This window comes from Phyllostomus discolor, chromosome 6, assembly GCF_004126475.2.
Source record: "Phyllostomus discolor isolate MPI-MPIP mPhyDis1 chromosome 6, mPhyDis1.pri.v3, whole genome shotgun sequence".
NCBI lineage: Eukaryota > Metazoa > Chordata > Mammalia > Chiroptera > Phyllostomidae > Phyllostomus > Phyllostomus discolor.
Window position 1 is genome coordinate 154266395 of NC_040908.2, and position 25697 is coordinate 154292091.

General features: G+C 53.8%; 1 protein-coding gene across 3 annotated transcripts in view; it reads left to right on the plus strand.

The window, feature by feature from the left end:
- Positions 1-25697, plus strand: part of TSPAN18 (tetraspanin 18) — a 161813-nt gene that overhangs the window by 17064 nt on the left and 119052 nt on the right. For all 3 annotated transcript variants that reach the window (XM_036029275.1, XM_028516779.2, XM_036029276.1), the window contains one exon: positions 14841-14922. The gene's annotated coding sequence lies outside the window, so the exon portion shown is untranslated. The remainder of the gene's footprint in view (positions 1-14840; positions 14923-25697) is intronic.

Consider the following 25697-nt stretch of genomic DNA (forward strand, 5'->3'; position numbering starts at 1 on the left):
TGGACCCAGTGTTTCTTCTGCTGATGTTGCGGTGGGAGACGGAAGTTCTCTGGGGCTCTGGCAGTGCCCTCCTCCCCGGCCCACCCTGTGTGCCAGAGCGTGGCTTGCATGGAAAAGCATGGCGTTCCTCTGGCCAGCCAGGGCTGGGTGCCAGGCAGAGGGTGGGGACTGCAGCTCCCAGCAGTTACCCCTGCTGGTCAGGGCACCAGGCACTCCTGCGCAGGGGGCTTCTGCTTTGCCTTGTGGGGCAGCTGGCACTTGGGGACATGCCGTGTTTGCTCCTGGCTCCTTGAGACCATCCTTCTCCATTCTGTTCCCAGCCAGGAGCAGCCCTGTCTCAGGGGATGGCTCTCAGGCACATGGTGTTCCCACTAGAAGCTTGTCAGTTGGATCTTTGCTGCCTTCCAGGCGTCCTTATCCCAGAACCACTGGGGTGGGGAGGCGTGGAGACCTAGCGACTTCCTCTCTCCACACCGCAGCAGCCCTGCCTGGGAAAAGGGCGTCAGTCATACCTGGCTCATCGCCACTGCTGGAGAACCCTAAGTATGGTTGAGTACTGTTGTTGCTGGTTATGAGAAAGCAACTGGTGGGCTATTTGGGGTTGACTTCGGTGTAAAGGATGTGGTTTGAAATGGCCTCTTTGTCTTAACACAGTCTGTTTTGATTTATTCGACTGTGGGAACTTGAAAACGGACCAAATGTTTTTCCTCCCCTCGTTCCCTCGTTCCCACTCCCTCCAGCTCTCGATTTCCTCCCACTCACTCATTTACTCACCCCACTCACATACCTCTTGCTCACTCGTCCGCCCCCTTGTTTGTTCACACTCACCTTCTCACTCTCGTGTAAGGGCAGGTAGGACTACAGATGGCCCAGATGCTTGTCCTTCTGCCTCCGAGGCCCCCAGTCTCTCTTAACCACACACACTCAGATGTGTGTGCAAATTCACACCCAAACTCCCCCTCTCTTCCCATCTCCTCCACCCTGCGCCCACCCCAGCAGGGCCTGAGGTCAGGAGACCTGGTGCTCACACTGGGTCTCTGTTACGGGCCTGCTCCCTGGCTGTGCGGCACGGGCTGGATCACTCGACCTCTCTGGGCCTCAGTGTCCTCCCTCCCCACGGAGGCCAGGCTATCAGTTCACGTTCAGGGAGGCGATCCCTGTCTTATGCAGGCCCTCAGATGCTCAGGGTAAGGTCCTTTCTGCGCCGTAAATTCCCTGACTCGGCAAATGAACGGATCTGATCTCATTAGGCAGACCGTGTGCCAACCTGAAATTACTTTTTAGCCTTTTCCTGGTACTGAAGAGGCATCATTTTATTTTGAGCTAGAAATTAACATGAGGTCAGGACGAAACAGAAAGTTCAAGGGGATGATTCACTCTTGACTTTAGAGAGACACGACATCCGTCTCAGTCGGTCTCATCCCTCTTCCTCCCGAGGTCCCCGGCAGAGGTGACTAGGGACACTGTGGCACTGCCCCTGCCTGTGGGGGAGGGGCGGCGGAACTTGGGACAGAGGCCCTAGGTTTCCTGTCCCAAATCCACCAAAAGGATTCGTGTCGTGTTGTGTCCCCCTCTCACCCTGCCCCGGGACGGACAAGCTGGATTTATTCAGAACACACCGTGGGGGCCACCCTGTCCTTGCAACAGCCCCGCGGGCGAGGTGCTGCTGTCTTTCTCGTTTTAAGGGTGGTGCGGCTGGGACCTGACGAGGCTGAGTGTGGCACACGCTGCGTCAGTGGCAGGGCTGGGTCTGCAGCTGAGCGGCGGCGTGGACTGGAGCTAAGCGTGTCTGTCCCGAGTGGCCCAGGGATGCCAAGGTGGAGGGCAGAGAAACAGGATATCCAGGTGTGAGCCCGAGCTTTAACCCCGCTCTGCTGCAAACCCATCACGGACCTGGGGTGAGGCCCCTCCCCTCACCGGGCCTCCGTCACCCGTTGTAAAACGGAGGAGAGGAACCGGTGATCCCCCAGTGCCCTTCTAGCACGGTGTCCTGTGGTTTTCTGGGGGGTTAGATTTGAGGCAGTCATTAAGAATCAGGCCGCTGGGGTTAAATCCTAACTTAGGAGCTCGGGGCCTTGGGCAGGCTACCCAAGCCCTCGGGTGCTGAGTTTCTCCATCTGCAAGATGGAGAGAAGATGGACACCTACTAGGTCAGGTTGCTGTGTGGACTGAGAGGCACAGCACGTTACCTGTTACCCAGGACAACATCGGGGCTCCCGTGCACGCTTGCTCTTACCATAGCTTTGTGGTCTGCCCTGGAAGACCCTTTCGCTAGGGATAGGAGCCTGCCCCCCGGCATGGGAAACCTCGCCCCGGAATTAGAGTGACATTGTACAAGAGTTGCCACGATGCCTTTGGATAAAAACCACTGGGCCACTGGAATGCCTTGGGGTTTCTTAACCAAGGCACTGCCTTGGGCATTCCAAATACAGACGTGAGACGGTCCGGGATAATTTAGTCCAGTGACATTCCACTTACCTGCGGCCATAGAAGTCAAAGCAAGTTCCACGTGGAATAGCCAGTACGAAATATAATGGAGCTTCCACATTGAAGCAGGATAGGGGGCTGCCCTGCCCATCTCCCCTCCACGTTGGTGTCTCCCGAGGAACCCACGGGGAACCCATGCTCAGCATCACAGGCCAAGAGGTGGTCGGTGAGGAGACCGAGGTCCCCAAAGGGGCAGAAGCTCACCTAGGACTCCGAAGCAGGCACGTTTGCTAGAATCGTTTTCATTAGCAGCAGCATTCTCCATTTTTGTAGGAGGGCTCCCCTGTATTTCTTTTGCCCATTGATCCTAATCACCTAGAGACGTGCCTTTCAATATTGACACTTACTTAGGGGCTGACAGTTCTGAATTATTCTCTCTCCTGCCTCCTCCCAGCCATAGGTAAAGGCAGGGTGGATATTTATTGTTCAATCAAGGAAAATGGAGCTCTTTATTTGGAAGCTTTTGAAACACAGTATTTACCCAAGTAATCCTGCCTGAATCTGCAGGTGTTTGACCAAAATAAATAAATAAACTGTGACCAGAATGAACCCGCAGATGGGCGGTTTGTAGGGACTCTCAAGCGCCTGATTTACATGAGGCATCTCTCCCCACTTCCCACGTTCCCCATCTTGCAGCAAAATCCATTTGGATTTTGAGATCACATGGTTTTCCTCCCTCAAAACCCAATTTCTGCACAGATTTAGCCCACGGTAACCTGCCACCAGAAGTGCTTTAGTGATAATCAGTCGGCGTGGGTCGCTGGTGAAGGCTCCACGCCTGCCGCATGTAAAACACCCCGGCGGCCCAAGCGAGATGGACGCCAGCAAAACATCCAGGTATCACAACGCAGTGGGCTCCCCTGCCTGTTCTAAAGGCCAGGTGTCGTGCCCCTGAGAGGCTTGCGGACTCGCCCAAGGTCACACAGGGATTTCGAGGCAGGGCCCTTGGCCTCTGGTGTTCCTAGGCCAGGGCCCTTGCAGACACACCAAACCCTGTCTTTGCTGAAGCCAGTCTGCCCTTTGCTTTATGATCTGGGTAATAAACCAGTTCTGTAGTGCCTGTGCGGGCACAGAGGGGGATGGAGCGAACTATTAATTCAGTGCAAGGCTGGCTTCTGGAGCGCATAAGCAGGTTGAGCCAGCAGCAGGTGGGGCGGTGCTCGGAGACGTTTGCCCAGCACCCTTGCGCCCACATCCCAATGCGATGAGAGGGTCAAGAATGGAGAAGACCCAGTCCCCATCTGCAAGCGTGGAAGAGACACATGTGAATCCAATTCAAGGCTGGCGAGGCCTGCGCTTGGCTTCCCGGCACACCGTGAGCTTTGGGAGTGGGTGGGAACACGACCTTCTCCAGGCCTGACCCTGGCAGCCTGGCTGATGTGTTTATTTCTGCCTGCTTCTCGTGGGAGGCCGGCCTCTGGCCGGGTGGTTGAGCAGGCACCCTCCGGGCAGGGCTGCCTGGGGTGTGCAACCCGTCTTACCGCTCAGACCCTTGACGTGAGGCTAGCTCCTCTTGCTTCCATTTCCTCAGCGGAACAGTGGGGCTGGGAACAGTGCTTTCCCGTGGGGGGTGGGGTGAGACCTGAGAAAGACAACCCACAGAGAGGGCTCAGCGCCCCGCCTCCCAGCTAGGATTAGCAAGTACTTTGCATTCGCTATTAATTTGAGGAATTTTAGATGGAGGGGTTTAGATGGGAGGGGATGTTTCTCTACTTAAAAGATACTATTTATTGCCCTGGCTGGTGTAGCTCAGTGGATTGAGCTCGGGCTGTGAACCAAAGTATCGCAGGTTCGATTCCCAGTCAGGGCACATGCCTGGGTTGCAGGCCATGGCCCCCAGCAACCGCACACTGATGTTTCTCTCTCTCTCTCTTTCACCCTCCCTTCCCTCTCTAAAAATAAATAAATAAAATCTTTAAAAAATACTATTTATCACATTTTTCCTGGTTATAAAAGGCCCATGCATACATATGCCTGCCACCGGAAGACGCCCATCGTGACATTCTGCTGCATTCCTTCCCAGCTCCCCCTGCGCGTTGTGTGTGTGGTGTAATTGGGCATGTACTGTCGGAGTATCGCTTTCAAAAAATTGTAAATCCTGTGAAGTCTCATAAATGTAAAATGAATGCGGGTCAAAGATCGATCTGGCTCATTAGTGTGGGAGCCAGCAGGATGTCAGAGCTGGTTCTCGGGAGAATTGGCGGGACGGTGGCTATCGGGCAGCGGAGAAAGAACGCTGGGGTGATGGCCGTGCTGGATGCAAAGCAGGCTAACGCCCTGGGGGCAATAAAGTCTCAGCCTTTGCGGCCATCTTTTCTCCAAGACCTACAGATGCGCGTGCATCTGCTCAGGAGTTCAAGTCCGCATTCTTCTGGAACCCCGTAGATGGTTCAGGGTGGGCCTGCGAAACAAAGGTCCACCGTGGTGGAGAAAAGACGGGCCTCTCCTTGCCTGGTTTCCGGGGTTTGGATCATTTTTCTCGACACTGTCTACACACCCTTCCTGCTCATACTCGAGAAAACGTGGCGCCCCTCCCTTCCACACTTCACAGTGCATCACAGTCGTCTTCACAGGAAAGTTTTAGAGGAGGACCCGGAATTCCCTAAAGGGTGTGACCTGCTCATAAACCCACCTTGACAGAGGTGCCCCCACCCCTCCTTGGGGTCCCAGGGCAGCCATACTGGCTTCTGTCCCCCACCACGTTTTATCGGGACCATCAGATTCCCTGTCGCTCTGTCTAGACTGAGTTTCTTGAAAGCCGCACTCTCTCCCAAGCACCTAGCAGGCGATTCACTGCGGAGGTGCTCGCTGAGTGTGTGACCACGGGTGTTAAGAGGAATGGCTTTTGTTGGCTACAAAGGGGGAACCTTGCGGGCAGGAACTCGCAGGCCCCTCTCCCGGGTCCCCGTGTGGAGTCAGAGACACTCCCAGCCCCCACACGGCGTCACGCCCTGTCCACCACTCCCACCCCAATCCCGCCGTTTCGCTGTGTTCGGAGGGCTCTCCCCGCACACTCAGTCTAGAAACCCCATCTCGCCTCTTCTCTGTGGGTCTCCTAACACTGAGCTCCTGACTTTTTTTCCTAGTCAATGTCTTAAAGGGGTAAAACTCCTTGGCCACCGCCAGCTGGGGAGGGAGAAGTGTGGCTGGAAGGATTAATCGCTTCACTATGAATTTTACAGCCCTCTTGTTCCACGTGTTGGGAAAACCCATCAAAATGCTAATGCCTCCGCTGTCCTACCCCCTGCAGAACCTTTTCTGCATTAGAATATATTTACATGAACTTGCGGCAGGGGAGAATTACAAAGAATTGGGGTGCAGTTTTCCCCATCCCACCACAACCCTGTGGGTTGTAAAGTCTGGATTAATAGCCCCAGGCTGAGGAGGAAAACTGGCGGGCCGACCGGTTCGCTCAGCTCTGGGTAGGAGTTCTCAGCTTTCAGCTTCCTCGCTAGCTACAGGGTGGCCAGTGTGGAAACATCTCCATTGCTATCACGTGGCTTTTTAATACGGCCATGTGTCCCTTAACGACAGGGATATGTTCTGAGAAACGCGTTGTTCACGGATTCTGTCGCCGTGTGAACGTCAGGAAGTGCGCTTGCACACGCTTCCGTGGCACAGCCCACCGCGCGCCCAGGCTGCGAGGCGTCGCCTGCTGCTCCTGGGTTGCAAGCCTGTTCACCGTGTTCCGGTGCTGAATATTGCAGCCAGTGATAACACAGTGTTGGGTATTTGTGTGTCTAAGTAGAGAAGAGGCACAGTCAAAATGTGGTCTAAAAGATAGCAGATGGTATTGTATTACCTGTACGCTTAGGACACTTACTACAAATGAACCCTGTAGGACTGGAAGCTGCTCTGGGCCAGTTGGCGAGTGGCCGTGAAAGCTGAGGGCATTCCTGCACGCTCCTGCAGACTTCATGAACACGGGACACTTGGGCTACAGTGAGTTTATAAAACAACACAAAATTGTATCGAGCACAAGAGGAAATGATGCAATCAAGAGATGCAGTGAACACGAGATGTGTGAGGCTGCTGCCGGTGGAACACGGCACACTGTTTTACAGCGGACTTCTCATGTTTAATGAGAAGGACCCCCCACCCCACCCAAAATACCAGAATTATCTTCTAGAGGCCAGGCCCCTTGTAGTACAGGCTTCCCCTGCTAGGTGAGTGTCCTAGGAACCCATCTGTATCAGTGGACCAGCTGGCGTTGTTGTGAGAGGCTGCGTTTGGCTTCAGTGAGTTGTTTTCGAAGACTCTTTCAACACGTTTGCCCATTTCATGATGGCTGATTTACAGCGCAGCTGCCCACACTGGGCTGAATAGTCGGTTTTTGGCCAAACATGCCACAAGCCCTATGCCCCACCCTCCCTGTGAAACCGGAAAAGTAGCATTTGTGCTGCCCGTCACCACCAGGACCAATAAGCAGACACAGGGATTGAATCTTTACCGGCGTTTTATTCTGAGGGCAGGCGAGCTGAGAAGACAGCAGGTTCTGTACCCTCACAGACCTTCCTACCTTCCTTTCAAACCAGCCTTTCTGCGAGGGGGCAAACTGTAGGGGAGGGGTTTGGCATTCAGGGAGGAGGTTCGTCAGACACAGGCTGCAGTCAGGTGGTTTCCCTGACTTCCTTTCATCTGCTGATCCGTGGTTTTCTGTCTGGGTCCTGGGTCCTGGGTCCTGATGTCCTGGGTGGTGGCGGGATTCTCTCCCTACAACACAATGGCTCAGACACCACCTTCATTGCTTCTGGTCTCTTCCAGAGCACAAAGGGTGCATTGCTTGTGGCCTCCTGGAGTCAGGGTGGGCTGTACCTTCAGTTCCTGATACAATAGCTTTTTACATGCATTAGCTACTAAGCTTGTTAACTATCACCGAAAACTAAAATATTCCAACACTTGAGTTCCCCCATCATCTAGTCACCTATCTTGCCCAAGGCAACTTACTTTGGTTTCCCTGATGAGAAAAGTCCTCAGAGGGAACCGTCTTGCTGCTGTGGAAGAGGTAGGACAGAATATAGAAGCACTAAAAGGCATCAAAATGGATGAGTCCGACAACTTGTTTGAGTGGTGGGGAAAAAAGCCTTAATAGGTGTATTGCATCCAGTGGAGAGTACTTTGAAGGTGACTGACGTTTAAACACGTAAGAATAAATCACAATTTTTTATGAATAAACACCATTTGGTGGGATTCTCCCCTCATGGTACAGTAAATACATATCATCATCAGCATTATGCACTGTGCATCCTTGTACGTGCTGTGCTCTCTCATGCCTGGCAGCGCGGCAGGTTTGTTGCAGCAGCAGCACCGCGCACACATGGGGGACGAGAGCCACTGTGACCTGAGGACAAATCTGGCCGCTGTGACCTACACAGGAGAACGTCACGATGGCTATGCCCTCACTAGGCGACAGGAGTTGTGTGGCTCCTTTAGGATCTTGTGGGACCAACATCGTGTATGCGTGGTGCATCGCTGACCACGAAACATCGTCAGGCAGCCCGTGACTGTCCTGCCTCTCTCAGAGGTGAAGGATCCTCGGAAGTGCATCCCCATGTATGTGAGACTGCACAGTGGGTCCGTGTTGAGGTCCAGATCTGGTGCGTGTGGAGGCAGAATTAGTCTCAAAGCCGACGTCAGCACTAAGACAGGCTCTGCCTTTGCAACCGGGTACCGGAAGCACTGGTTCTTCTTGTAGCCTTTGAACCCCAGGCATCTTTGCACATTAGCCCAGTGGCCTGGGAACCTCTCGGATTCACCCTTGGGAGGGTGAGCCTGTGGGTTGGCCCGGTGCAGGCTGGCCGCAGGTGAAGCAGCTCTGAGGGCTTTGGCTGAGAGCAAGACCATGGGCTCTGGTCCTCAGCCTGATTCAGCCCTGTGCCTGGGGGTGAGCCGCTCGACCTCTGTGGGCCTCAGGTCCCTCCTTCGCTAGAGAGAAGGAGGACGTTGGCCATGTGCTAGAAGAGTTATGTCTTTATGCCTTTTGTTTGTTCACTCGGATGACACTGTGCAGCAGGGGCCGGCAGGTCAGGCTCCACCTTTAGGGGCGGGTCCCTCCAACCATCAGGCCCTAGGTCTGCTGGGCAGCCCTGCCTTGCGGGAGGGAGCGAGCCTTACCCAGCAGACGCTGTGAATGGCATCACCTGTGTTTTCTGTTTCCCTTGCTCCACGAATGATGCACCAGCGTTTAGTTACAGAAAAATGCTGCTGCTCTCTCTCTCCTCTTCTGCAAAGTGGGAAGAGTGGTAATGCTCCCCTCGCAGGGCAGGAGGGAAGGAGAGTGAAGATCAAGTGTAAAGTGACTTCATCATGATCAAGTGTAAGTGCAGCAGATGCACAGGATGGAGAGCCCGTGTCTTTGCCTCCTTCAGGTAACAAGAAAGCTCTTCCAGACAGGACAGAACAGGAGCAAATGCAGGGCAGTGCCCACTGGTGACAGGCTCCCAGAGGCTGCCCGCTGTCCTTCCTGCTCTGCTGAGCACCTTGGTGGTGTCTGCCTCACACGGGTGCTATTGAGGAGGGCACGAGAGACCCTGGCTAGCCTGTGCTGCCTGCAGGAAAGCCCCAGACCCGATGGGAGGTGGGGAGGTGATTCCTAGTGACAGTTACATTGAGAATAAACAGCTTCATATGCTAACTTACCGGGTCGGTACATCCCCTCCACTCTGGCCCTTTCTCCCTCCCCAGGCCACCAAGAGCTCATGGGCCCTGCTTGGACTTCCTTGTTCACTGGGACCCTTACTAGCTGTGCCAACACCCACTGGGTTCTGCCCAGTGAAATGCGGGGAGCGGCTCTCCCTTTAGGCAGGAAAAATAAATCCCAGTCTTTCCCAGGATGTCACGGCTTCCACCTCAGCCCCACAGTGACCCTGAGGCACAATTAGCAGACTCAGTATGGGAACTGGGTGATGGGGGCTGAGTGACAGTGGGGGGTGGCGCTGGGGAGACCCTCCCTCCCAGCGAGATAAGTGCAGGTGGAGAGAAGATGCAGAGAAGGGACGTGGCTTCATTAGGAGCTGCTCCAGGGACAGTGGGGAGGCAGGGCACAGCAGGAACTTCTCCTGAATGCGCCTTGGCTCCTCTCCCTCTCCCCCACCCCCATGCCAACCCCCTGCGTTGCTAATTTAAAACAAAGCAAAACAAAGCCCTGGCTTTGCTTCGGAGCCATAAACTGCAGAGCTCTTATCTGTCAATGAGCCCTGCATCAGCTGGCGGTGCCTCCGCCTGGATCCTGTGGCTTGGCGCTGGTGTGGGGGCAGGGGGCCCAGGGCCGTGCTGCCTCCGGGGTCTCACTGAGGATGCTGCCCCTTTGGGGGCACAAGACCAAGAGTCCTTGTGATCACAGGGCTCCGAAGGACGGCAGTTCCACCTGGGAGCCAGGAAGAGCTGTAGAGTGGCTGGAGCGGAGAGGGAGGGAGGGGCCTGGGGGTTGGTTGTAGAGGAGCTAGCCAGGAAAAGGCTCATCATTGGGCTGATCACCTCCCTTTCTTCTTTGCTGGATGCTTCTTGCAGGAAGCCTTCCCAGCTCTCCTCCTCCTCTGAAACCCTACTGACTTGGGATCTAGGATATCAAGAGACTCTAAATTAGTGGTCTTCAGTGTTATGTGGAAACTTAATATATAAAATAATCAGAAAGTCCAGCTGTTGCGAATTAAGTGTTAGCATATGTCTGGGGTGTAGATCCCATCTGTTCTTCGTGGAGATTCCTGAGGGAGGGAAGACTCTGAGAACTGTAACTTGGAACCGCTAATCATGGCCACCACCTTTGTTACAGAAAGTAGCAAGCAGATCCTACTCTATATAATTGCTCTTTCCTCTGTTTATTGTCTGCTTATTTTTTGCCTGGTACCGTGGGAACCACTTACAATCTGTCAGCTCCTCTAACCCCCAGCTCAGGCCAGCAAGGTAGAATAGAATTGTCCACACCGTGCCGGTGAGTTCAGCTGGACTGTGGGGGCTGCGTACGTTGGGAGGGCCTGGAAAAATGGGCAGCTGGGGATAAGTTAATGAAAGTCCACACGTGTGGGCAAAGGGAGACCGGGAACCCGCTGGGGCAGGAGAGAGACGTGGCCCCCCACATTTACGGGCTCAGTGGTACAGCAAAGGCGAGGGTAGGTGGGCGGTTGGGGGGGACAGAGGCGACCGGCTGGCTGATCAGCCAGGAGGCTGTTTACAACGAGCAGACGGGCGATGGGGAGGCTGCTCTCAGGCAGGAGGGGCAGGGGTGGCGGGCTTGGACAGTCAGGGCTGATTGCAGACGCGTGGGAGGGAAGAGCCACGGCGACGGGGAGAGTTGGGAAGTGTGGGTGTCAGTCACGTCGCAGCACTCGGCTCGTGGAAACTCACCGGGCTGCGTGCTCACGGTGTTGGCGCTGCTGTGTGTGAGTGTCCTGTTCTAACTTAAAAATAGAGTGGGAAACGGGGAGGGGGGACGACATTTCAGTCTCTCACCTGGGCCTCCTCCAGGACCCTGAAGTGGCTCTTGGAATGTTTCTGACGACTCGAGAGCTGGCTTTCCTTGCACAGCGCGGATTCGCTTTGTTTGGAAGGAGAGGAGGAGAAGGATCCGAGTTTTGAGCTGGGCTTCACGGAGCGGGAGGACCTGGCCGGTCGTCTCCCTGTTCACCGCTGTTGATTGAGTTCTCACTGTATTTCCCAGAGCGCAAGGCACACTTTATGTTTTAATATCTGAATGTCTCTGAAACCAGGACGCTCCATGCAAACAGTGACCTGTCATAATTATTTAACTGGCAGTGTTTTCTTCCTTAGGAGTTCATACAATATAGTCCAGGGTCTTAGATTCAAGACCTAGGGTACCGTATGGCAGGCTCTCTGCTGGGCCCTGTGCGTCACTGCTCATGTGACCCTCACAGCAGCTTGGAAGTCACCAGCCGCTGTCAGCCCTGCTTCCCAGACAAGCGGAGGGATGCAGTAGGTGGGGCACCTGTTCGGAGTCACAGAAGTAGTTAGGGGTGGGCTGGGGATTTCCACCTGGGCCCCTTCAACCTGGGGGATCTTAGTCCAAAGCAAGACCACGTCTGGGACCTGGAGGGCGGTGGTCTTACCTTTCCAGAGCCCGGGACAGCGAGGTCAACAATGAACACCATCTCCGGGCTCACCATCTTTCATCTCGACCTCTTGTCACCCAGCAGCAGTCCCCACTCTTGGCCCTGAACCCTGGGATTCCTCCCTCCCTCCCTCCCTCCGAGGAGGGCTCTGGGGCCAACATCTGCAGGGACCCCCCTCCTCTTCACAGAGGAGGGGGCTGGAATGAGATCGCAGGGAAAGGGGGGAAGAAATTCCAAGCCCAGCTGGTTTCTCTCACACAAAGCAGATTTGCTTAAATGGGAATTAGGATTAGTGCTGGGTTTTGCCCCTCCTGGCAGACTGGTAATAAACTAATCTCCTCTCAGGCTGCGAGGAGGCAGAATTCCTCTGAAGACGGCAGACAGCTCCAGGCCCGGCAGTGCAGCGCCTGGAAAGTGATTTTGTTATTGACGGGCCTACCTGCGCCGCCTGACACGCAGCCCCCAGCTCCTTCCCGTGCGGCTGCGGCCTTTCATTTCGTTAATGTGTGACATTCACCCAGGCTGCATGGCTGACAGGCATGTTTGACATTAATACGTGTTCCTCAAGGTCCCCAGAGCTCATAAAAGCTCATTATCAGTTCTGAGCCGATAAATGCAGTGGCTGGCCCAGGTGGGCCCGAGTTCCTCAGAGATGCCTCTGGGGCAGGGAAGCCGTGGCCATCTGCAGGAGCCCAGAAATCAGCTCCCCCATTTGTCCAGGGGACTCGTCCTCCCAGGCCGCTGGGAGGTGACCAGAAGAGTCCTTTGTACACAGAACCCTGGATTCCAATTTGCATCCAAGAAAAGGGGCTCCTTCCCCCTGCTGCTGTGTGAGGGGAGGTGACGCGGCATTTTGGGAAGGCGGTCTGTCTGCGTCTGTTCTGAGGTGGAGTGTGCAAGAGTCTCACCTAGCCGTCCACTCCCAGGCTTTGGAACAGCATGGACATCCCACACGGAGCTGTGGGGGCCATTGCAAGGGTGGGGTGGCCAGAGGCAGAAACACCCCACGTACCCACGGTGAAGAGGAAAATGTACCACGGTCCACACCTACTGTGGGGCACTGTGCTGCTGAGAAAAAGACTCGGGAGGTCTGTGTGGTCTCTCAGTTGTGGGTAGATGTGATGTCTCTGATGAGTGGCGTCCTAGGACATCTGGGGTGAGGTCCCGCTTGTGTAAAGTCACACTGTCTGCACGTGAGCTTATGTAGGCATGTGTTCACATGCATGTGGTTACACGGAATGAGTTCTAGAAGGTCATGGTACATGGGTAAGGAAGAACTTTCAATTTGTAGTTAATGCAAATTGTATGATACATATATAGACATGTAATGTATCCAATCATGTAATGTGAACAATAGAGACATTTACTGAAGAAGATACAAGATACAAGAAACACTGTACGTAGGATAAAGACGCCTCAGTCCCCTTCAAAGTAGGCGCCTGGGACCTCACACAGCTCTCCCAGTCACCATCAGCTGCCCCATCATGTTTTTTCTGAATCTCATCGATGGTCTTAGATCTCTTCCCTTGCAAAGGTGACTTTAGTTTTTAGAAAAGACACAAGTCGTAGGGCACCAAACCGGGGTGTAGGGGGGCCAAGTTGAACATTCTCAGGTGTTCTGCGTGTTGCAGAAAGTGGGTCACTTGCAACAGACCCTCGACCATCTTTGAAGCATTTGTGCCACACTTTCACTTGTGCTGCACTCATTACATCGTCCCCGAAAGCCTTCTGAATCATCCACGGAAGAATGTTCAAGCTTAGTTCAAAATCTGATGCAGATTTGTTGCTCTACTCACTCACTCATTTTTAATGCGATGGCCACACAGTGCACGTGCTCACTCAGTGGCATCTACTGCCCCCACTGACTGGTACAGTGAAGTCATCATTGTTCACACATGTGAATTCCAGTCCACTCTCCTTAGCTGCCAGGTTACATCAATGCCATGCAAACCATTCTCGTTATATTGACAATGGCTGGTCTTTTTCTGGACAGACCTCGTACACACACAGGATATATATAGGGTATATGCACACGCACATGTGTTTACATGTATCACGAATCCCTCCCATTGCCGCCTGAGTGGTGAGGTCCCCCTGCTGACCCTGACTGAGTAACTGAGGTGGAGAGAGAGGCCCGATCCTTGGGCCAGGCCCTGCTCCCCATCAGTTAGCGGGGTGTTCTGAGAACGCCCCCTGTGAGTGTGGCGCACTGACGCTGGGCTCCGCGCAGCAGACCTTGAACTCACTGCCCCCCGCTTGCCCTCTCTCACTGTGGAGATGGCACTTGCACCAGGCGCGACTTCCCAGGGACCTGAGTTCTGGTCCCCGCTCTGTCCTGTTTCAGCAGCAGGATCCTGGGCAAGTCATTTAATTCCTCCTCAGTTCATGGTCCTCATCCGTGAGGTGGTAATACTTTCTCACAGCAGTGGAGAGGGTGTTGGGATTATCGTGGTACTCATTTGAGGTGACCTGAAACGTGATCAGGGCCCCCTCTGTGCGGCCTGCTTGCTGAGGACAGAAGGAGTTGGGGTGGGGGGGTGTCGGTGAATGTGGCTCTCCTGTCCGCTGTAAGTGTTGCTTTTGTTTCTCAGCTGTGCTTGTGAGTGACCTGGTCCCCTGGGACCGGCCTAAGCCGTGGCAGGCAGGTCTGTGGCCTGGACATGGCGAATTCAATCCTCCCATGACCTGCGGACTCAGACGGACAGAGGGGAGGCGGGGAGAGGTCGGGCCTTGGCCTTTGCACTCTAGGGCTGAGTCGTTTCTTTCACCCCCAAAGACCCCTCCTCTTCTTTCTTATCTCTTCATGGACACCAGATCTGGAAAGTTTTGTTCTGCCGAAGAGCCTGCTTTCATTAGACAGTGATTAATTCTCTTTCGCATTTTCAAAATTACTCAGAAAGCCTTTTCTCGGCCTAAGGAAAAGGGAGTTCCCACAGCAAGTCAATAATGTAGCTAGAAGCGAAGAAGCTGATGCAACGTTGTGATTAGTGTGCTGGGTGTCATCTCGCGGATGTGGCCCAGGGTCCGGGCTGGTTTCGGAGGACTGAAAATGGGTCTCAGTCCGCAGGCTCTGGGGACGCCATCCCAAGGGCCTGCGTGGGGCCGGGCGCTTCGCTCCGTCTTCCTGGCTGTGGGGGACCTGTGTGGCCGCCCTGCCTGCAGAGGTGGAGGAACGGAGCAGGCCCCTCAGGGGGTGGGTGCCCGTCCAGACGGAGCTGGCCCCCGGAAGCCCCACGCCCCACTAACCCATGCCTTCTTAAAATGTATTTCTCTCTCTTCCCCCTCTAGAGTTTCTCCTGAAGCCACTCTCAGAGAGAGACCTCAAGAGAATCTTAACATCCCCGGAAGGAAAAGATACCTGTTGAAAGAGGTATGATTTTGGCAACGTGGTGGAGTAGCATCTCAGCGTATTCACATGAGAAGGTTGTCTGGTCTCCTCTCCACTCCCTGCCCTCCTGGGCCTTCCTCTCCGAGTGAGAGAGCTCCCAGCTCCAGCTGGGGAGTGCAGGGCAGGGGAAGGGCGGCTCTCCTCTTGCCCTGCCCCCCAGGGTGTCTGTTCAGGGATGCGGAGCGAACGTTCAGGAGAGAGGGGCCGATGCTCAGGTGGGGCCTTAGGAGGCTGGTCGCCGCCCCCTGGAGGGGCTGCAGGTTGTGGCTGCTCCCGAGCCCACCCAGGAAGTGAGGGTCGAGGGGTCGGAGGGAGCGAGCCCTCCGAGAGAAAGCGGAGGTCCTGCGTGCTCGTGGGGGGCCTGGCCTCTGTGAGGACCCCTCTTAGGCCTCCCCTCCCCCACACCCACCATGGTTCTTGGGATTGGGAGATGGAAATACCTTCCAAAAGTGATGCATCCACCTCCTCCTCCAAAGGCTCTTCTGGAAAGAGTTCACATTCCATGATGGAACTGAGAATGGAGAGGCCCTGGTGGACTTCTGGGGCTCGGGAGCCTCTTGGGCCACCCTGACCGCAGGACGAGTGCGGGTCTGGAGGCCCCAAGGAAGGCCGTGGGGAGGAACCAGGATGCCGCACTCTAGCAAGGCCCTCGCCACCCTGGTGCCTCACGAGTCCTCAAGAGCCATTCTTCCCAACGGTTCTCGTTTTCTTATCTGCGAAGTGGGGCTGCGGTGCTTTGAATCTGTGTCAGCCCTCGTGTCTTCAGTTTCCGAGGTCCCAGGGCCAGGGCGAAACCAGCAGTGGCAGGCTCGGTGGGACAGCAGGGAGGCAGAGGTGGGGCAGGGGCTCGGGAAGGCCCTGGGCGGGGGCATTGGAAAGCTCCGAGGCGATCTGATTGCCAGTCTGGGGCAAAGGATGACGTGACTCCCAGTGGGTTGGCCATAGGGTCTGAGGTGCACGTGGAGATGGGTTCGAATCCCCGCTAATCAGGAAAGTCAGAATAACCACGGCTGAGGGCTTTTCCATGCCAGACTCGGTGCTAAGCACAGACCCTGCGTCATCTGGTCCCCTCAGCAGCCGAGGGATCTGGGCGCTGTGACCAGCACCATCTCACAAAGGAGCAAACCGGGCCTTGGAGGCGCTGAGTGACTTGCCCGAGGCCTCGCAGCTGTGAGTGACACGACTGGGGTTTGAAGCCCGTGCCTGAACTACCCTACAATTCTAATGTCTTCTGTTTACCGGCTCTGTGGCTTGAGGCTTAAGTTTCAAAAACAAAATGTTTGTTTTCTGGATTGAGAATTTCTGTAAAACTTGAGGCTCTTCATCAAACCTCTGTGAGTCTTGGTTGTCTGGTCTCTGAAATGGGCGCATAACACCTACCCATGGGGTTGTTTGGGGGAGAAGATGAGATGAGACTCGGAAAGCTCCCCACACCGTTCCTCCCCCCGCACCCCTCCCCCGCGCCTGCCTCCCTACCCCTAGGGCTGCTGTTGGTGGGGGGCAGGGGGTGAACACACTGTAAAGCTGCCTGATGGCACTTGCAATGCTGGCCCCTCTGGTGCCCGTGGCTGGGAGGCACTGGGCCATTGCACTCATCACTGCCCCGAATCCCCTGGTCTCCAGGCTCACCCTCTCACTTCAGGCTGTGCTGCTGGCCGGCCAGGGGTTTTCCAGCTGGAATCCAGCGCAGCCTGGTTGGCTCCCAGAGGCAGACAAGGCAGGGCCGGGCCCACTGGATGGTGGCAGAGGAGTGACGAGGCCTGGGACCTGCGTGGGCCTTCTCTCCCCCTGGATAGCGCCTGTGCCCTGTAGTTCCCCCACTCGGCCACCGGCCAGCCTGGGCCATAATCTTCATGGTAATCCCCCTGGCAGCAGCCGCGCCGATCCCTACAGGAAACCGCTGCCTTATCACAGAGCCTGGATCTTGCGTGGTTTTCTCAATCAGGGAAGGCTCTGAAGCGAGTCGGAAAAAGCTTAACTTCCCCAGGACCTTTCAGCTACGGATGTTTCTCTAATCGGGAAGCCGTGGGCCTGCGTGAACAAAGGGAAAGAATCTCGTTAAGTACAGGAAAAAGAAGCAAGCGAGCTGTTGTTCTGGGGTTACTTTTAGGGGGGTGGCTGAGGGAGAAGAGTGATTTAGCCTTGTTCCTCCTGTGAGCCCGGAAACAGATCGGTGTCACGGGGTCACGGGGAAAATGCGAAGAGGACCATGTGGCCATGGGCAGACGGGCCTGTGCCGTTGCGGGAACCGTTGCGTGGGGTTTGGTGAGGTCGAGTCCCTGCTCTGCCTGTGCGGTGGCTGCTTGACTCCTGGTGTGTGATTTGGTCACCTGGAGCCTCAGTTTCTGGCAAATGGCGTGCACCTCCCCGGGTGGCTGGGAGGGCAAGGAAACTGCCAGCAGGCATACCTGTTTGCTTGGAATGATGGCAGTGCCCTAGAATGGTGTGGCCTCCCAAGGTGACCTCCTAGAGGAGGCTCAGGCTCTTGAGATGTGAGAGCGGGGCGTTGGTGATCAAACAGTGGGGTTACCCTGGAGACGCATACCTCTTTCCACGCCTGGTCTAAAAACGGCCTGAGCTCAGGGCCTGGGTTGTGTCAGCTCTCTGTTCTGACACCCCTGGGGTGTGGGGCCACCTCGGGTATGAACGGTTCTTCCTTTATCCCATGGTTTACACTTGACCCTGATGATCTCTACTGGACCCGTCCTGTAGGTAATAGCCGATCTTCCCCACAACTCAAGAAGCAGGTATTAATACAATTTTTGTGGGTAAGGATGACTGGGGTTCAGAGAAGTTGTAAATTACTCTAGGTTTCGACTCTAAAAAGTAGCAAGGTTAGGACACAAGCATAGTGCTCCTGCCCCAACGGCTGTGTTTGCATAGCACCTCACGGTGCCCACAGTGCTATGAAGGCACCTTGCCTTCACCCACAGCACCTGCGCCTGGTGGCTTCTTCCTATGGCACCAATGACAGCACCCATACTGTGGCCCCCTACAGGGCCCTTACAGGCACCCATGGTGTCCCTGAGCACCCACAGCTCAGCGTCGCCCCATGGCACTCTTCCCAGGTTCTCCAGCCAGCCTCACACAGACTTTGGAGCTCAGGCAGAAAGGGAAGTCCCTGGTGTCCTTATGTCCCAGCCAGGCCCCTGCCACAGGCTGAGCTAGGAAGCATAGGCAGTCTCTAGGGAGCACCAGCATTTCCTCCTGCTGAGATCTGACAGCGGATCTTATTTAGGTCACTGATCCAGTTCCAATTAGTTTTTGTAGTATAGGGTGTGAGGTAGGGGTCCAGCTTTTTTCTTGGGCACATGGTTATCCAGTTGTCTCAACAACACTTGTTAGAGACTGTTCTCTCCCCATGGGATAGTCTTGGCACTCTTGTTGCAAATCAGTTGGCCACAGATGCATAGGTTTGTTTCTGGATTCTCAATTCCATTCCGTTGGCCTACATGTCCATCTTGATGCCAGCCAGCGCCATGCTGTGTTGATTTATGTGTAGCTTTGGGAGGAGGGTTAGTATATTTTAAAGCTCCCCAGGTTGAGCACTACTGGTTTTTAGAGGAGGATGGGGCACTGTTGGCTGGCCGGTTAAGAGCCTGCTGGAACGACCCAGGGCAGTGCAGAGGGAGAAGATGCAGCCCTGAAGCAGAGTGGCAGCCGTGGAGGGGAAGGAAGCCACTGCGGAGATGAGAGAGGTGAGTGCGGGAGATGTCTTGACCCTCCCTGATTCTGGGAGGGCCTTGGGGATGACAAAGGTAAGAACAGAGACCGGTGGTCCAGGTCAGCTTGGTTCAACTCCTATCCACACCCAGTATGGTCTGGAGGAAGACCCGGGTCCCAGTCACAGCTCTACTTCACCGTGTGTCCTTGGCCAAGTTGTTCCACCTCTCTGAGCACCCTCATTGTCTCTGTAAGGTGGGCCAGTGTTCTCTGCTGCCAGCGCAGAAGGTTGGGTGAGGGTCAGACGGGTCAGCTCCACAAAGGCTGAAGGGCTTCATGGCAACTGAACGCTTGGTAGACTCCCCGGCCCACAGTTCTTGCCAGGTGGTTGTCAGTATCAGCCTAACCGCCTCCGGGGACTTGGGGCTCACCCTGGGCCGGCTCGGGCCGGCTCTGCTAGGCCACAGTGTTTCCTTGAGTTGAACCGACATCTATTTTCTTGTACCCTCCCTATTCTCCCCCCAACTCTGCCATGTGGGGCTGCTTTTCCTCCAGGCTGACCTCCCGCATCGCCACCCTGTACCTTCTCATCTGCTCGCTGAAAGGTCGTGGTCACTTCTGCCTCCCTCTGAGGACGCAGAAGGGGGAGCATAGCTTTGGCATTAGATGGATTTCAGGGCTGTTTCGTAGCTGGTTATCAGCTTCAGCAATAAGTCGGTTCCCTGTCCTGTTGCGGGAGGAGAGTCACGGCAAGTGCAGGCTTGCAGTCAGGACTGAGGCGGCGGGCGTCGGGCACGATGTCCACTCCCTGGGAAGGGGTCAGCGTTCCAGAAAGTGGTAGGTGTAGCTGCCCTTGCCCTGTGCACACCACTCGGCACTAGTTCTCTCTAGTCCTGACTGGTGGGGCACAGGCATCGCTGCCCCGGGAAGGGGCAGCAGCCCAGGCCTCCTCATGCGTCCTGCCTCCCCCTTGCCCTCTGGCCGGGACACGACGCTGGAGGACAGGATGGCGGGTTCTCACCGCCCCAGTTTCCTGCTCGTCCAGCCTGACTTCTGCCAGAACACTCTCACGTCCACGTGTGACTCATGACAGCGTCCTGGTCCTTTTCTCTCTTCTCGGATATTTTCTACCTCACAATCTTTTCCTTCTTTTCTTTATCATGTTGTTTTAAATTTACCCAGGAAGCTCCATCCCAGTTCCACGCACCCATCGGCCCTTTTAGGAAGCTACGTCAGTGGAGTGTCCCCTCGGAGAGGCCCCATCTCCCGGGCATGGTTGGCTGTGAGAGCAAGGCCAGGGGCCCGTGTGCTGTGTGTGGTGACTGCTCCTTGACATCGTGGAGAGATGTTATGTTTTCATTTTCCTCCTCTAGACGATGAGCAGATTCTTGCTTTTCTGTCTATGCAGCCAACATGAGCTGAACATTCCCTTAAGAAGCTTTATTATTGTTTTTAATGATGGCATATACCCGCACTGTGACTCACAGCTGGACTTCCAAACAGCGGGGGAGGGCGGGGGCGGAGGGATAGGAGCCCCAGCTGCAGAGGCGGTCCGCTCCGGAGAGGGGAAGTGACTGGCTCAAGGTCACACAGCTGTGCGGTGGGAGAGGCCGGCCTCGTCTGCAAGTCTTCTGGACTGGTGGTCCGTCTGCCCACCCGGCTGCTGCTTTTATTGGTTAAACGTGTAACACGATATACTTGAATGAATAGCCCTGAAGTGAAGGACAGAGTCCAAATCCGCTGGCAGGGCTGCTTTGTCAGCTGCGGCGGCTTGTGACCTGTCTGCCCAGAGCTGCGGACGCGGGAAGAAATGACCAGAGCCGCTCCCTGTGCCGGGGGCCGTGCCAGGGGGTCTCCCTTTCTGGGGCCGTGGTATGAGAGACAGGCGCGGTGGGAGTGAAGAGGGTGACTGAGCCCTGGGCTCTGAAGACCTCTGTTTTAATCGACTTACTTTGTAGAGCAGTTTTAGGGTCACAGCACCATGGAGGGGGAGTGCAGGGAGTCCTCATATTCTCCCCGCGCCCCCCCACTGGGTGCCCCCGCCGCTGACCTCCGAGCCACAGTGGCACACAGACACAGTCAGCGAACTCACAGTGACACAGCATCACCACCCAAAGCCCGTGGGTTACACCAGGGTCACTGCTGGTGGCGTGCCTTCTGTGGGCTTTGACAAATGCAGGATGACATGTGTCCACCATTAGACGATCGTGCAGCATAGTTTCGCTGCCCTAAAACTCCTCTGTGCACTGCCAATTCATCCTTCCCCCCCTCCCAGCCCTGGCAGCCGCTGATCTTTTCGCTGCCTTCATGGCTTTGCTATTTCCAGAGTGTCATAGAGTTGGAATCACACCACGTGGAGCCCTTGGGGATCGGCTGCCTTCACTTCGTGGTGCACATTTCAGTTTCCTCCGTGTCTTTTCCTGCCTCTGTGGCTCTCTTCTTTTTCCAGTGCTCTTTCTGGTGGCAAAATGCACATAACGGAATTTGCCGTCCTAACCAGTTTTGAGCATACAGTTCAGTGGGGTAAAGGATAGTCACATTGTTCTGCCACCGTCACCGCCGTGCACCCCTAGGACTCTCTTTATGTTGTGAAACTGAAACTCTCCAGCCGTGAAGCAGTGACCCCAGGTCCCCTCGTTTCCCAGCCCCTGGCAACCGTCAGTGGGCTTTCTGTCTCCACGATTTCTATTACTCTGAGTACCTTATAGAAGTGGAATCTTACACTGTTTTTGGCAGGGGGCTGATTTATTTCACTTAGCCTAAAACTCTCGAGGCTCATCCACGTTGTAGCATATGTCAGAATTTCCTTCTTTGTCAGGCTGCATAGCATTCATTCAATGTCATATGTGTCATACTGTAACACGTATACACCACATGTTGCTCTTCCATTCAGTGTCAGTGAGCACTCGGGTTGCTTCATGATCTAGCCATTGTGCAGAGTGCCGCGAAGCTCCTTTCTTCTAAATGCTGAATAATAGTCCATCGTCTGCGTGGACTGGACCATGTGTGGCTTATTTATCCCTTCACCTCCTGAAGGGCAGCTGGGCAGCTTCCAAGTTCTGGCAGTTATGAATAAAGTTGCTATAAATATCTGTGTGCTGAAGCTTCTTGTGTGGACATAAGTTTTCAACACATTTGGGTAAATAACTGAGAAGCGCGATTGCCGGGTCATGTGGTAAAATTACGCTTAATTTCTCGAGAAGCTGCCCGTCTGTCTCCCGAAGCGGCTGGACCCTCCTGCCCTCCCGCCAGCGGTGGGGGAGCGCCCCTGCTGCTCTGCGAGCTACGGTGCCCGTTGTCTCGTCTGCGTTCGGGGCTCGGCCGCCCTGGCGGCTGTGCCGTGCTGGCATCGCTGTTCTAATTTGAAATTTCCTAACAACACCCGGTGTCGAGCACCTTCTTATGTGCTCCTTCTGTCTCTCTGTGTGTCTTTGGTCCGTTGTCTGTTTAGGTCTTCTGTCCTTTTTTCATCAGTTCATTTACTTACGAGTTTCATGAGTTCTTTGTATATTTTCCACAATAATTCTTTACCTATATGTCTTTTGCAAGTATTTCCCCTCTCAACAGTGTCTCTCACACAGCAGAATTAAAAAAAAAATTCTAGTGAAGATCAGCTTCTCAATTATTTTTTTTCATGGATTGTGCCCTCAGTGTTGTATCTAGAAAGTTATCGCCATGCCAAAAGTCATCTAGATTTTTCTTCTGCGTTGTCTTTTAGGAGTTTGAGAGTTCCGCATTTTACGTTTAAGTTTGCGCTCCATTTTGAGTTCGTTTTTGTGAGTTTGTTTTTGTAAGATCTCTGTCTAAATTCACTCTCTTGTGTGTGAAAGTCTAGTTGTTCTGGCACAGTTTGTTAAAAAGACCACCTCTTCTCCTTCGTGTTACCTTAGCTCCTCTGTGACAGGCCGGGTGACTGTATCTACGAGGGTCTGTCTCAGGGCTCTCTGTCCCGCTTCTTCCATCTGTCTCTCTGTTCTTTCGCTAGCCCCGCGCTGTCCTGATCGCTGCAGCTTCATAGTGAGTCTCCACATCAGGCAGTAACCACCCTGCAGCTCTGCTCTTCTTCCATGTTGCGTCGGCTGTTCTGGGTCCTTTGCCTCTCTGCATACATTTTAGAATGAGTTGGTTGGTATCCACAAAACAACCTGCTGGGGTTCTGACTGAGATCGCATTGAATCTGCAGAACTTATGAGGAGAAACTGACCTCTTGACAATATTGAGTCTTCCTATCTCCGTGAACGTGGAATATCTCCAATTATTTAGCTTCTCCCTGATGTCTTTCATCATACTTTTGTAGCTTTCCTCATATAGATCTTGTGCATAGATTGTTACAATTGTACCTAAGCATTTTATTTCCCTTGGTGCTCATGGAAATGGCATTGCGTTTTAAATTCAGATGCCACGTGTTCGTTGCTAGTATGCAGGGAGGGAAACGATTGGTTTTTGTGTATTAGCATTGTATTCTACAACTTTGCTTTGCTGTAAATGTTTATTCGTTCCGTGAGTGGGATTTTTTTTTTCCCATTTTTTCCAGATTTTCTACACAGACAATCAGGTCATCTGTGAACAAAGAAATTTTTATTTCTTCCTTCCCCATTTGTAAAAATAAAACCCTGTTTAAAAAAAACTTCCTCCTCAGCCTGTAATACTAATAAAAAACATGGTCTTATTGCTGCGGCTGGGACGCCCAGTACAGTGTCGGAGAGTGGCGGGGAGAGGGACGTGCCTCTGATCTGAACGGGAGAGCCGTGTTTCTCGCCACAAGCACCATGTCAGCTGTGTGCTCTCCGCAGATGTTCTTCATCACATGGAGGAAATCCCCCTCTCGTCCGGGTCTTGCCAAGTTTTTACAGTCGTGAGTGGATGTTGGACTTCGCCAAATGCTTTTTCTGCATCTATTCAGATGATCATGTGATTTTTCTTCTTTAGCCTGTTGATAGGACGGATCACCGTAACTGATTTTTAAATGTTAAACCCATCCTGGATACCTAGGATTCATTCCTTACCTCTGGTGTATAATTCTTTTTCTATATTGTTGGATTTGATGTGCTATTATTTTGTTGAGGATTTGTGTATCTCTGTTAATGAGAGATACTGGTCTATAGTTTTCTTGGCCTGTTTGGTACGAGGGTAATGCTGACCTCATAGAATGAGTTACTAAGTGTTCTTTCTTCTCATATCTTCTGGAAGAGATTGTAGAAAGCTGGTGTAATTTCTTACCTAGGTGTTTGGGAGAATTCACCAGTAAACCTAAATGGGCCTGATGCTTTCTGTTTTGAAAGGTGATTAATTATTGATTCAATTTGTTTAATAGATACAGGCCTATTCAGATTGTTTCTTCTTGTGTGAGTTTGGGAAGATTGTGTCTTTCAAGGAATTGATCCATTTTATTAAAGTTAATGATTTATGGACATAGAATAATTCATAGTATTCTTTTATTATCCTTTTAATGTTCATGGGAACTATAGTCATGTCCCCTCTTTCATTTCTGATGTTTAGTAATGTATGTCTTCTCTCTTTAGTTAGCCTGGTTAGAGACCTTTTGGTTTCATCCATGTTTTCAGAGAACTAGCTTTAAGTTTTATTAATTTCCTCTATTGCTTTCCTATCCTCTGAAGCCTGTGTTTTAACCATGGATCGATCACTAGTTATGTGAGCGATCCTAAGGGTAAACCCCGTTCATTCCCCGAGCAGTCTCAGTCTCCACGTCTGCAGAGTGGGTGGCGGTAACGATGCCTCTTCCAAAGTGAGTTAGAGAGCAGATGTCAAGTGTGAGTCCACATTCATTGATTTAACGTATATTTGTTGAGCCCCACTGTGTATCAGGTACCGCTGTGCATGCTGGGAATATCATGGTGACCAAAATAGCCAAGTCCTTCATGGAGCTTGTCTTCTAGTCAGGGAGACAGAGACCAAGCAAACCAAAGGCCAGGTAGTCCCGGGTGCAGGGAAGGGCAGGGCACGTGTGAGCAGGGGAGTTACTACGTCGGTGGGGCACTCGGAAGGCCTTCCTGACCAGGTGCCCTCTGAGCAGAGCGCGGTAGGCAGTGGGGAGCGAGCCTTGCCTTCACCTGAGGAAAGGTCCCTCCTGGTGCAGGGAACGGCAGGAGGCAGGACCGTCGGGTGGGCAGGTAGCTGGCATGTCGAAGTACCAGCCAGGAGGCCAGGGTGCCAGAGAGCACGTGGTGTGAGAGGAGAGGGGGCCGGGAGGGGGCTGGCAGCCAGGCTGAGGACTTCGGGGTTTGACTCTAACTGTAACGGCAAGCCAGTGAGCAAGGAGGAAACAGGACCAAATTTACATTTCACCGAGATCACGCCGGCTGCTGTGTGGACAGGGGGACCACGGGGAGACAGACGTTAGGATCCAGGCAAGAGGCAAGGTGCCTTGGAAGGACAGGAAAGTGGCGGAGGTGCTGAGAGGCCAAAACGTTTGGCGTTTACTTTGGAAGTGTTGCTCGTGGACTGGCTGATGGGTTGGATGTGGTGGGAGAGGAAGAGAGGAGTCCAGGATGACCATGAATTTGTGTCTGAAAGGGAGGAGCCTGGGTGGGCCAGGCCTTGGTGCAGGGTAAGGGGAACATACTGAGTTCTGTTTGGGGCATTTTATTTATTTTTTTAAAGATTTTATGTACTTATTTTTAGAGAGGGGAAGGGAGGGAGAAAGAGAGAGAGACAATCAATGTGTGGTTGCCTCTCACATGGCCCCCACTGGGGACCTGGCCTGCAACCCAGGCATGTACCCTGACTGGGAATCGAACCCGCGATGCTTTGGTTCGCAGCCCGCGCTCAATCCACTGAGCTACACCAGCCAGGGCCTGTTTGGGGCATTTTAAGTTGAGACATTTATTAACCATCCCCATGGAGATGGTGAGAACGAGGATGGAGACACAAACCTGGAGTTCCCGTGTGAGGTCGGGGCTGGACAGAGAAACTTGGGAGCCATCAGCTTACAGAGCATTCACATTGCAGACCTGAGGCCTGAGTGAGATCCCCTGGGAGGGAGTGTCGATGGAGAAGATGGTGGGGGACCGTGGGATCTTGGAGTCCTGTGGAAGGCGCCCCCTAGAGGCTGCCTGGAGCTACCCAGAGGGCAG